At 36.4% G+C, this 13,999-nt stretch overlaps 1 protein-coding gene across 1 annotated transcript in view; it reads left to right on the forward strand.

The window, feature by feature from the left end:
* The window catches only part of LOC115629485 (AF4/FMR2 family member 4), a 163,142-nt gene that overhangs the window by 106,850 nt on the left and 42,293 nt on the right, over window positions 1-13,999 (forward strand). The window contains 1 exon segment of the mRNA XM_030525956.1: window positions 5,585-5,631. The gene's annotated coding sequence lies outside the window, so the exon portion shown is untranslated.

Here is a 13,999-nt window from a genome sequence, read left to right on the forward strand (position 1 = left end):
TATGCACTTTTCCCACACACACACACACATATATATGTATATATATATATATATAGGTATATGTATGCACATACAGGGTGCGCCGTCTTTTATGTCGGTATGTAAATATTGAATGGCTTTGTCATTAGTGAACCGATTGACTTGAGTAGACCAGTGTTGAAAACCTCAGTTCAAGAAATTGTACAGAACCAAATTAAATAAGAAGATATTCAAAGATATTCAATGTTTACATACCGACATAAATGATGGCGCACCCTGTATATGCAGGCAATAAATTAACAACTTGATTATGTCGCACTGGGCGAAAGCAGTCGATGGACGATGGCCGTTGGCCAGCTGGACTGTGGTCAAGGATTGGCTTGCGGTTAGTTGGCATCGCCATTGCTGTTGTTGTTGTTGTTGCTTGCCATCAGAAATGGCAAATTGGGATTGCGATTGGTATTGCAATTGGGATTGCAATTGGGATTGGGCTTCATTTTTTTTTTTGTTTTTTTTTTTGTGCATTCTGAAGTCGAAGCGCCGGCGCCATCATTGTCATAATTCTCCAAATGAGCCGCGTGGGCGGCAACACCAGTAATGGTAAGCTCGTTGTGCCTGACGAGCCCGGCCGGATGAGCGAGCGGCCGCGAGCTATCAGCAGTTATCGTGGCAATGGCGCGGACATGCCGACGAAATGAAAAATAAAAATGGTACAACGAATTTATCAAACATCCGCTTCCGGCGAAACGATGACGACAAAAAAAACCAAAAAAAAGGGCGACAACGAACAGAGGCAGAACAGGACTAACAACAACCACTACACGAATGAGACACGGATGCTGGGGATGAGGACGAAGGACACGCGGACATTTGTATATTCCGCCGGGCCAATTTGCAGCTCAAGAGCCGCCGGGCAGACAGGCGGGCAGACAAATAGACAGACAGGCAGAGTCAAAGTCTGAGTGACAGGCACAGTCATTGTCTCAGGGTGCACAAATAGATGTACTATATAAAAATTATATATATGTTCTATATGTTTTAGCCGCAAATCACAAAAACAAATTGTTTATTGTTTCGTAATTGAAGCGGCGGGTTTGTCTGCTCGTGTATGTGTGTGTGTGGGTCGGTGTGGGTGTGTGTGAGTGAGTGGCAGTTTGTGGTGTCACTGTCGTGTCAAAAGTCATCGCCATGCGTCTCTCGTCTCTTCGCATCGTCTAGTCTCTCGCCTGCCAACTAAAAATATTTAGCTAAAAATGTAAATGTGCTGGAAGGAAGTGGAAGGAAGAGGAGAAGGAGCGGAAATTATTGGAGAATGTTTTGAGGTCTGGCAAGCTAGTTGCCACATCAACTCTGGAGACGAAAGCAACAAGCTCCTCGGAGACATCATCCATCTGCTGTCATCTCGCATGGCGCACTGGGTGCATCATCTCATCATCTCGGCCTGTCACTTGCACTGACGAGCATTGTAATTACAATTATTATAGTCTATCAATAAAGAAGACAAGAAATATGATGATGAAATAAACATAGTTCCTCAATCTTCTTTTACAATGCCCTTCAACTAACATTCTACCTTCTCCTGTTCTTATCTCCTTTGTTAAATCACTTGCTTTTCTATCATTATAGCTTTTCGGTTATACGGAATACGCCCAATTCGTACCATTTGGGCTGCAATTGGTTTTTCAATCTCTATCAAAAGTGAATAAAACTTTCTTAGCTTTTTAACATTTCTTAAGAATGATTATTCAATCATTCCTCTTGTTCCTACTACTTTTCTCATTTACTTTTCAACTTCTCCCATTGATTATCTTTTCCTCACATACATACTACTGTATTCTAGTCGAGCTTCTTTTCGCGCTCTTTGGCCCATTTGTTTGTCTTTCGTTTTGTTTCTTGAACCTTTTACTTATTTGTCTGCTTGCGAAACTTATTCCATTACCCCAAAATCCTTGCCACATTTCGAATTAAGCTAATTGCCGCAATGTAAATAAATGCCATGCCATGGAAAAATTAAACAAAATGCGGGGGAAAACAACATTTTATTTAAAATTTCAAAACACTTTGCATAGCTCACCCACCCATGTACATAAATTCATTCTAAGGAGCTGTTGAGTTGCCCTTCAGACCTTTGTTGGAGTGGGGACTTGTTGAAGGAGGACTGCTGGCATTCCTAAAACTGAATCAACAAAAAACTTTATTAAACAATGTAACAATTACATTTATTCACTCTCTCTCACACACACACACACACATACACTTTCACATAAAGATTTAAAAACATTTTACACCTGTGGCGTATTTTGCCAACTCATCCAAGCAGGTAGCTCCCTCCCTCCCTCCCCATCTCTCCTAGCGACGAGTCCTGCCCACACATGAAATGGTTGCTCCCGCAGCTGCTGCTGCTGCGTTGGCGCTTTTCTCGTGTATGTGTGCGTGTGTGTGTGTGTGCGTGTAAACAAGCTGAAAATTCATTAAACTCGAGCAATAAATTCTTTTAATTGTTTTCTTCTTCACCGTAGCAGACAGACAGACAGACAGACACAATTCCCTTCATCAGCTCAATCGTCTTTTTGCGCATTTCGTTTTTGCATTTCTTTGCTTATCTTTTGTTTAACAACAGTAACTGTTCTTATTGTTTAATGTTTTACGTGATGCGCTTGTTGTTTGGCATCTCTTTGGCGTGGTTAGTCTGTCGTGTGTCCCTTCCCCCTCCGCCACCACCACCGCCACCACCTCCTCCACACACTCGCTCACTATTTTCCCATTGCCATTCAGCACATTTCCCTTCCACTCCCTACCTCTTCATCTCCCTCCCTTCTTGCGATTAATTGTTTTCAAATTTTGCAAGAAGCAGCAGGAGCAGCAGCAGCTGCTGCCCCAATGTCTGCTCATTAGTGGAATGAATGAAGGTAGCGAGCAGGAGAAGTCGCTGCCACTTTGACAGTTGCCTCATTAATACAAGTGTGCGGAGCAAATTCTTTAAAGAGTATAACCTTTTCCACACTGAAACAAACTTCACAAATTCGAACAATCAACAATATTCCGAAGCCCATATCTTTTTCTGAGAACTTCGTTAATTGAGTAAGTGCCATTGGCCATGAATATTTAAAAGCTAAGAAAGCCTGAAAAGTATTTCAAAAGAATTGACGAAGCTAGTGACCAAAGGGAGGCTAATGAGCTGATTTTCATGGCTAGGTGCTGGTTTGATGGTAATAAGGATATTCTATTCTGCTGTAAAAGTAATTATATGGAACAAGATTGTTTAATTAAACTTTTTCCAATGTACAAGTACAAAAAGCTCAAACAAAATAAACTAACATTGTCATTATACTTGTATATATCTGGATGGAATGTATGCTTTTAATTCCAATTTTAAGCAGAGAAAAGTAATGACCGGTTGGAAAGATGTTGTGTGATTTAAAAATGATTGGTTCAGTTTTTAAAATATTGTTAATATTGTTGTGGCGAAAACAGACATATGTATGGAAACTTCAGTAGCATACTATAATTATCCAAATCATTCATCATAGCTGATTCATAGATGGTTTTTAAAGCATAATGTGAACGTGCTTGTCAATTTCGGAAATTTCTATCCTTAATGCTTGAAAGATTGTTCAAAGTGCTGCAGAATAAGAATTTAATGTGTGACTAGTATATTAATTTATAAGAAATCTTCTTGTCGCACTAGGAATTAATAAATAAATAAATAAAATGTGACACCTATTATTTAGTTTCTAATAAACATTACCAAACTTTTTCCTGACAAAACAACCATCTGATTTAAGCCAAACTTATTGAAATGTATTCTCGTGTGGCTGCTATTCTTGTTAAAATTTGCTGTGCAAACCATTTGCTTGTGTGATCATAAATCTATTTCACTTGAATGTGTGGCAGCATTTGAAATACTATAGTTCCAATATTTGGCCAGCACAATTTTGTGAAACGTTTCATTAAATAAATAAAAAATAAAATCATAGCATGTATAGTGTCTGATAAAAATTGTTTGCAATTTTATTTTCAAAATTGTAAAGCAATATTAAACAACCATAATTTTTGAGGAAATTCCTCTCATTCATAGTATCAAGCAATGCTTTGCTCAATATTAAGCAAATCTACTTTATATATATATATAGATATATACGAAAAAGCAGTTCTCGAACTTAAAGATTGAAAGCAATTGAGCCATATTTTTTCTTCTTGTTTTTTCTCATTTGAGCAGCAAAATTGACTTTATATCTTCATTATCTTTTGCCTTAGCAGAGAAATTGCAGTTATTGATGAAAGCAAAATGCAAACATTTGTAAAAACTTTATTCTTTTGCGCATTCTGTGCCTTTCATATCATTTATTTGCAATCTATATGCAGGCCGTCCTCTCCGTTCATGGCGCGTGCACAAGATGGTGGCCACAACTGGCGAACTACTGCTGGCAAATAAATCTTTATTACTTGATTTTTAATTTCAGTTTTATTTGAAGGCAACCCTACAAGCATCTCAGTACCATCTGGCACACAAACATTTCGATTATTTACTCATACCCTCATACCCAATGAATCCCTGTCCTGCAAATTCTTTTTCAACAACAGCTTGCTGGTGTTTATGCTTAATTGGAATAGTGGAAGAAGAGATATGCTGTATATAGTAGTATAAGTAGGCTTTTCAACGATAAACATGACACTATATATAAGTACTAGCAATCTCTCTAGAAGAACAATTTTAAGTTCTCTCGTGTGAGGACATAACTAAGTCATTTTAACTTTACTTTTTTTCTTTTCTATATTAATTTTGCTTTTGTTATTACAATAACTTAAATTAATGTGTTACAAATAAATAAAAAAAATAAAAAATAAAACTAAAAAAAAGATTAGGTTATTAAAAATTAAACACTAGATATGTATGTGGGGGAGATCAATAAGGTGCCAGCAAGTAGCTCAAAAATCGGTGATACCATATCTTTATTAATGTGCTTATTACCGCAATTTATTAATGATTTCTCAAAAAATGGAACTCCTCCTATATTCCAACTTGCTGATGAGCCGCGTTTATATTAATTAATACATAAATGTATACTTTTATATAGTATATTTTGCTTCCAACCATAAGGTCTATTACTATTTTATAATTTCAAAAGTAATTTTTTTTTAAACACATTTTTGATTTTGACAATTCCAAAATAAATTTCTTTAGATAAAAAAGTATTTTCAATTCTCACAAACGATGATCATTTTAAGAGGCATTGCTCTATGATGGTAATTAATTATCGTTTATAAATATTGTTGAACTTTAATTTAAATATAGTTTACCCTCTGGTCGAAAGCTGAACATTTTCAAGATGATTTATTAAGTTTTGGAATACGTTATAATTGTGGAAGCTACTATTATATTCTAAATAAAAATGTGTGGTGCTTAGAGAAGAGAAAAGTCAAGAAATGTTGTTCAATTAGCAGCCACCATTGTTTCAATATTGTTAAAGATATTTATGAGTTGTGTGTAAAATATTTGTGTCACTGTCGTAATGACACCGCCTGCCATACCAAATACTTAGTGCTAATGAGTCCTGCAGCTGGTCAAGTCAAGCGAACTAATAGCTCCTCTTTCTACTTACAGGTGTCGACTGCATCGATTTATTTTATGTTGTAATTCGAGTACTTTTGGTAAGTATACAGAGGGAGAAAGAGAGAGAGAGAGAGAGAGAGAGAGGGAGAAAAGGGGGATAGAAATTACTTATGAATAAGTTGCTTGAAGGTAAAGTGGCACAGTCAATCAATCGGTCAATCAGCGCTGTAAGGCACAATGCCTGAATGGCCAAATGGAAAATGCATGCTAAGAGCAAAGCTGAACTGAACAGAACTGAGCTTAGCCGAGCAGAGCTAAGTAAAGCAAATGAAAGTAAAGTATTTCGAGAATCGAAGTCGCATTTGCATTTTCAGTTTTTGCAATTTGTGTGCAAAGTTGAAAAACATGCTACAGAATAGATTGGCGGACGGCACAAGCAACAGAACAGCAGCAACAACAGGACTTGCGACTTGTCCTGCACTGTACTGATTGCTTGCATGTACACACACACACACACCCACGCACACACACACACACACACACACACACACACACACACAGACGCACACACAGACGCACACACCAAAAGGCAATAAAGAACAAGTACAACGTTTAAGACGCAAAGGATCGACTCATATATACCCTTCACCTACAACTGTCCTACAACTAATATAAAGTTTAAAGCATTAATCGTATGGAAGTTACATTATATAGTAAATAGATTCAGATAATAGAGCGGCATTATAAAGAGCTTATAAATCCAACATTTGGTTAAGTTATCTTAATAAAGCTATAAGATATAGTTTACCGATTTATAAGAAACTTGAGATTACGATGAGGTTTTGTACAAATCTTATAAATATTCAATTTGGTAGTGTTATCGTGATATCGTTTTTGGCACCAACAGTACTATTTGAACCAATTATTATACCTATGTAAGCTATAGCCTATACATAGAGCACAAATTTTGATGCGCTAGCAGGAAATCCACAATGCAAGTTCGTTCCTAAGTGGTCACTCGGTTCGAAACACGCCAAAAATCTCACAGCTATCTTAAAATTTAATAATGGTCCAACCTAGGACAGATCTTAAATAAAGGTAAAAGATTTAAAAAAAAAATAAAACTTTGGAATAAGACATTAATTTAAACTTATGAATACCAATTTAGTTTAATGCAATATGATAATAAAGAATCATGTTCTTGGTATGAATTATTAGCCAATAATTATGGAGAAATTCCTATATGGTTTATAATTTAATGCAATATACCAATAAAAAAAACATGTTCTTGGTACCAAGAATGATTTATCAGCCAGTATTTATGGAGAAGTTCCTATATGGTGTAGATTTTAAGCCAAACAACAAATAAAGAACCATGTTCTTGGTACTAAGAATGATTTATCAATCAATATGTATTTATGGAGAAATTCTTATAAAACAAGTTCACAAGTTCTCGAGGTTAATACAGACGGACGTGCAGACTTGTATGTCTATTTGGATTTGTCTGCTGATCATGTTATATAAGTAGTTTATATCCTCCTCTTACTGCATATTACATGCACTCTGACTTTTTAGTATACCCTTTCGCCCCGCGGGTAGAGGGTATAAGAACAACATCGACATAAAATCGTAAATGGATGAGGAAGCTGCCTCTACGTACGCGTCTGCCTTCACCTCCACCAGAGCTGGACCTCCACTCCGTCTCCGGTTTAAGTCACAATTTCAGTGGCGGTAACAGTTACAAGTTTTTTGCTTGTGGTGTGAGCGAGAAGGAGCCCTGACCCGACCCGCCCCTGTCCGACTGGCCTTATAATCAGCAATGGAATTGCTATCATTTGTACAACATAAAACTCTTATACAAATATGCAGCACAAGTCTCAATCAATACTTCTGCTCTACTCTAATGGCGAGGCATTAAAGCGGAACACAAAAACAATTTAGTTTGAAACTTTTCACTTCATAGACAACAAAGTTTTATTTTACTTGCAAACTGACACACACACACACAAATCTGTGCCACAAAATCTTTGACTCTGATATGGCGCCCCTTCCCCCCTCCCATTCACGTCAATGCCAGCTTCTTGGCCTTCGTTGGACCTTTTACCCCATTACGTCCCAAAAATTGATTTTCTTAATCAAATTTTGATTTAAGCAGCTTCATATCTTCACCTAAAAGTATTTATTGATTACTTATTTTTGTAATTAATTAATTGATGCAATTTCAAAAGAGCTTCTTAGCTACGCTTTTTTTTTGGTATCCTATTAAACCACTTATTTAACTTTCTTTGAAATGAAGGCTATTTGTTTAATTATATTTCGATGTAATGATTATTTTCAATAACAAAGGCTGTATTCAAAATATCAAAAGATCATTTATGAAGAGCCTGAGCCTTAAAATGGAACTAATTTGGATTTATTGAAGTTTTTTCATTGATCATATGCATAAATTTTTTTTTTTTAATGCATCGTGCATTAATCAAAATTTTAATTTCATGGAAAGGCATACAAAAGTCCGACCCATCGTGAAAACTTCAATACTTTTCAACTTGAGGAGCGTTGGAGCCAGAGTTGCTCACACAAATAAATTTTGTGCTTTCCCAGCAATGCTGCAATCCTGTCCGTGCGTGATGGCGCGTCAAAAGCCTGAAGCATACCAGTTGCTTCCTTTTCACGAGGGATGTGTGCGTTAGTTTCCTCCCTTGGCAGCTCATCTGCAATGCAGTTTCCCTCATCAGTTCTCTCACTAATATTCAATTACCAGCATTTCCTTTCCATTTCCATACTTTGATTGGATAAATGTCATTCCGTTTCATGAATCGGAAATCAATACACACAGTTACATATTTCTATGCACTACATGCAAAATACTATACATATTTTATTCTAATTTTAAAGATTTGTAATATTTCAAATTGTATTTAAATTAGTTTGCATCCTAAAAGTCCATTTGCAAAAGCTCATTTGGATGACAAGACATTAAAAAAAAATTAGAAAACATAGAAACATAGAAAAAAATTTATCAAAAATACTGATTGCATTGCATTTTTATTATTTTTTATTATTTTATTTTATTTTTAGTAATATTTTAAATTGTTTTGCATCCTAAAAGTCCATTTGCAAAGGCTCATTTGGATTATACAATTTTATTCCTTAAGAAAAATTTTTTCAAAAATACATTGCATTGCATTTGTATTACACTAGCAGTTATTGGCCGTCGTTGTAGGGCTAAGAACTTCTCTTGATACAAATATATATTTAGTTGTTCGTTATCCTACAAATGGAAGTATGTACATATGTATGGTCCATATAAACTCCGAAACCACTCAACAGAATTTGATAACATTTTCTGGCCATATTCAAAATAGTCCCGTGGCTGATCCTGTAAAGTTTCGTTGTGATTGGATAAACAGAATTTGTTTTCGATTTTTTAAAATTTTTTTCAAGAATTTTGGTTTTCTTTATAAATTACTCCATTAATCAATTTTTTCAATTTTCACTTAATTTTTTATATTTTATTTTTAATATGAAAAAAACGAATTCAGTTTACAGCGGACCAATAGATCAATAAGAATAACTATTAGGGCATAAAAATAATCCAGCATTTATGAAATACATATATGCATACAAAACCAGTAAATCCGAAAGCTAACACAAGCCGAGTACTTTTTTTATATACATACATATATGTTTCCCTTCCCACATTAATACTACTATGTGATATATCCAGGTCAAGGGACATTTGAATCTTGCTTTGTTAGGCATTCAATTTCTTAAATTAAATCGCGTCTAAAAACAAATGCAAAATACTCTTTCTTAGAGTATAGAAACCATGGATTAGAAATTGCAGATGTTTTATAAAAACATTGTTCTGTCTTTATTTTTGGATGCTTGAGCATAACAGAGAGAGAATTGACTAGCATTGGTACTACTAGTTTATCTAATCTGTGTGAGCGTGTGCTCTAAAATTACTTTTTATTGCCCTCACGCATTGCATCGCAGCGCATCGCAACAGCTTCAAAGACCAACCTTGAGTCGCGAGCTGAGCCCGAGGCATATGTTGCCTATCTTACGCATTGCCTTGACAACCTGACGCACACCTGCGCCTTGGACGACTCCCTCAAGCCCAGCGGGGGCAACAGCTGCAGATCTGCTGCGGCTCAAGTGGAAGCCAATTATATGGCTGAGGCTTATACATATAACTTTTTGATCAACGCAACGACGCACAGTGGGGCCTTAGGCCGAAACAGCTTGCGAAAATCAAAATTTTCATGAACGCTTTGGGAGTAATGAATAAACGTGTCTAATAGTTTTTTTTCCAAAGATTACGAAAATCTTACTCTCAAAAAAATCGGAATTATAGTTTAGGACATATGTGCACTCAAAGTCGACCCTTTTTTAAGCTCGCAACAATTAATTCAATTTGATGCAAATACTTCATCTTTCAGGTATAATATTAGCTAAGTTATGAAACGAATCATTGATGTTTTGATTTGTATTGCTAGATGAATTAATTTTATGCATTATTTAATAAAAACTATGTCTTTCGTATTTGTAGTTATCTAGAAAACGTTATTTTTTAAACTACCTATTTTTAGGGTGTTTTTCAACTTTGATGGAAAATACAAAAAAAGTACCCAAAAGTACCTCGCCCATATTTTTAAAATATGTTCTCTAAATATGCTTTTACCTAACGCAATAAAACTTTCATCCGCCCGGATCCGCCGGTGTGCACCAGAGCAAAAAGAGTGCCGCAACTTCGGAAAAAAATCAGCGAAAAAGGCGCTGCCGCGGGTATAAGAAGAAGAATGCATTGCAGGTAGATTCGCAGTAACGGCTATTAGGAACATTGTATTTAGCATTATGGATACAAAAATATACCTAAACGGTCCTATTTGATCCACATTTAATATTGTGCAACCGAAATTATGCATAACATTTATTACAGGTAGTGTAATTTACAATATCAGGTGAAGGTCTTGCAATCTTTTTGACCCTTTCATGAATTGTAATTTCTTTGCTTTAAAGCATTTGAACAGGCAAAAAGAGGTTTTAGTTTATTATCTTAGGTATGCGTTTAGAAATGGTATATATTGCCAATATTTTTGGTGCAGCGTAATAGTCGAATTTTGACTTAAAAAGCAATCAGTTGTGTCTAACTAGCAGTGAATAGTATTTTTCAATATAATTTACGTTTAAATACCTTAAAAGTGATTTTTCTTTAACATGGCTGTGCAAAATGCAACATTATTTGATCTATTTAGGAATTCCAATGATGAGAAGGAATTTGAAGAAGCTGTTCTGGAAGAGCTGTATGATGCTCTGGAAAGTGCAGATCAGCAAAAAATGTTGAGAAATAAGCTTAAATTAATTTATTCTAAAATCAAACAGAAATGGATAAGCGTAGGATATAGCAAGCAGAAATTTGATTTAAAATATGAAATCTGGCTATCAACGACTACGTACTTGGATACATCAATGGACGATGTACCCTCTACATCAACTGGACGAGCCAGAGGAAGAACAACGAAATCCATTGAAGAATGCTCGGATTTTACAAGAAAAAGAAAGCTTGTCGATGTCACAGAAGCCATAGCTACGGATCACTTGTCGGAGGCGCTGTCCATGAAATACACCAAGGATCAGGAAAAAATAAAATCGCAAGTCACAAAAGCGGTTGCTGACGCAAGCCCAGTGCGACTTAAAAGGATCAAGGAAAGCATTCCTACTCCGCCAAACTTACTGCCAAAGCAGTTCAGTGCCGATGAGGCTTTGGCATTGTTTATGGATTTGGGATTGTCAAAGGAAAAATATTTAATATTGCGACATTCCCTAATTCGGCATAATGTTGATGTTCTTCCTGGGTACAAACAAATAGGATCGGCTAAGAAAGAGGCAGTACCTCAGCCCACAATAGTGACGGAACAGTCAGTGCAAGTAACACTTCATGACCAATTGGAGAAATGTCAGAGGAAGCCCAAGAGTCGAGGAACAAGGACTATAAAAAATTCAGATATTTGAACACATGCAAGACGTCACGAATAAGGCAAAACGAGGATCTCTTCAATATGTTGTCAGCCTCTTCAGATCCACTGGTTTCATCCCTTAGACATGTGAGGTCTCACAAAGAATTAGTTAGTAATTATTCTTCGGACATGGTGAAATTATTAGATATTCCTTCGAATGTAGACGACTATTTTAAAGAAAACATATTAATGTAAATAATTGCAGCTGTCAGTACTTTATAATAAAAATTAATGTAATCATAAAATATTAACAAAATATTTTATTTTAATTTTTTTTTATGTAAAAAAAATTTTCAATATTTTTAAATTTAAAAAAAAATTTGTAATATTTAAACAATTTTTTTTTCAATTTTTAATTTGTTAAAAACTAAAAATATAACATAACTGAAAATAATTGTATCATTAAATGTTTTTTATTAGTTTGATTAGGCAAATATTGCACTGGCAACAAAATCCAACTTTGAGCACACATTGCGCAGCTCCTACAAATCACAGCACAATGCGCTATGACTTGTTTCAAAGCTTAAGAATTTTTCTTTCAAACAAAATTTGAATGACGAAAATTGCTTCAGCCGTTCAGAAGATATGATTTTTGCAACGAAAAAAGTCCGAAGGCCCCACTGTGCGACGTGCTGACGTGGCTGGCTGGCTGGCCCAGTTATAAGCAGCGAGTGCCTGCTGCACATCCGGACATCCTTGCCACCGCCTGAAACATTCCACATTTCAGCATACTCGCACTCGTACCCCTTTCGGCAGTGCCTGTCATGGTCCACTTCATTTCTGGGCCAGGCGTGTGCTCTTCCTTTGACAGTGCCAATGCGCCTTGTCGCCATTGATTTCAGGAAGTGCATTTCGTCAGACCTGAATGAAAATGAAATTGCCAATTTCGCTGCATCGAATGACAAATGAAGGCCTGGACTCGAGCTCGGAATCGGGCTCGGGCTCAGCCTGCAAGCAGTAGTCAACAGTCCACGTCTATTCCAGTAACTTGTTGTGGTTTTCTGATTTTTGCTCTACCACCTCGGCAATGGAAAGCGATTTGGTCAGTGGCCATGCCTAATGTGATTTGCACGGTCGCGAAACCAAAAACTAACCGCAGACGAAGTTCCCAAATCGTTGCCCCATGCCAATGAACGCTAGCCATCGAACACCGGACACGGGGCACCGGGCACCGGGCACGGGCAGAGGACACGGGACAATAGCAAAATGAACAGCAAACACCCAACCGCAGTCATCCGCACCAATTGTCAAAATGTTGTACACTTTGTTGCTTGAGGGCTGGTCGCCGCAAGCTGCCAACTGAACGGAACAGAACCGAACAGCACAGAACAACATAGCATAGACATCCATTTTGGTCAGAGCACTTCAATTATGTGCATACGATAATACGATTTGCATTGCATTTCAATAAATATGTAGAACCAAACCTATTTCAACAAGTTAACCAAATATTCTATAAAGCATTCAATGAACAGACTTCGATGCTCCTTTATACAAATTATGTATTGCGATAAAATAAACTCGTCCTTTATCGGACCTAGGAGAATCTGGATGCCAACTTTGGTTATTCCAGCTTTTATAGTTTCTGAGATCCTTGCGTTCATCCAGACAGACGGAGGGACAGACGGACGGACGGGCATGTCTAGATCGATTCATTTAGTTAAGAATATATATACTTTATGGGGTCGAAGATGCTTCCTTCTGCCTGTTACATACTTTGCACAAACCTCATATACCCTTTTTACCCTACGGGTATAGGGTATAAAAATGCGCTCTCCACAAAGGCATTATTACAGCATTATAGCATTAAAAAGTTACTTATATCTTCAGACATGAAGAGCAGACAAAACTACTGCCTTTAAGCCATCTACTCGAAGACGAGTGATGTTAAAAAATAGTCTAAACGCCACTCGTTTGTAACAGCTAAAAGGATGTATGATAGCTACAGAATCGATACACAAAAATACTAGTATGTACTCGTATAAATGTTCGTCCGTATGAACGCCGAGAACTTTTGTGCCATTACACCTATGGACACCAAACTTCCTATGTAGACTTGTTTTATTTATATGCAGAGCAAGTTCATTATAAACCATATGTGGCATAACTATTTAAAATAGCTGCCATAGAACCAATAGCTGGAAAAGCCAGTCGTATTAGATTAACTCTTTCGTCAATGAAGTTATCTTAAACAGATCTGGAATTTATGTTTTTGAGTTTTGTGAAATGACTTGTTATATCCTAAAGCGAACGATGGTAACATAAATCAAGCTTAGTACAAAAATAAGATTATAGTTAAATCTACTTTAAGATGGCTCCCAATCTGCCACGATATTTAGAATATGCAGAAGAGAATTGTATTTACTTCTTCTGATTAGAAAAACTGAGGTTTAGGCTTACATAGTGAAATGTTTTCAAAGTTGCATCCATAATATGTTTGTGT

Source organism: Scaptodrosophila lebanonensis, unplaced genomic scaffold, assembly GCF_003285725.1.
Source record: "Scaptodrosophila lebanonensis strain 11010-0011.00,11010-0021.00 unplaced genomic scaffold, SlebRS2 tig00000155-arrow-arrow-pilon, whole genome shotgun sequence".
NCBI classification, from domain to species: domain Eukaryota; kingdom Metazoa; phylum Arthropoda; class Insecta; order Diptera; family Drosophilidae; genus Scaptodrosophila; species Scaptodrosophila lebanonensis.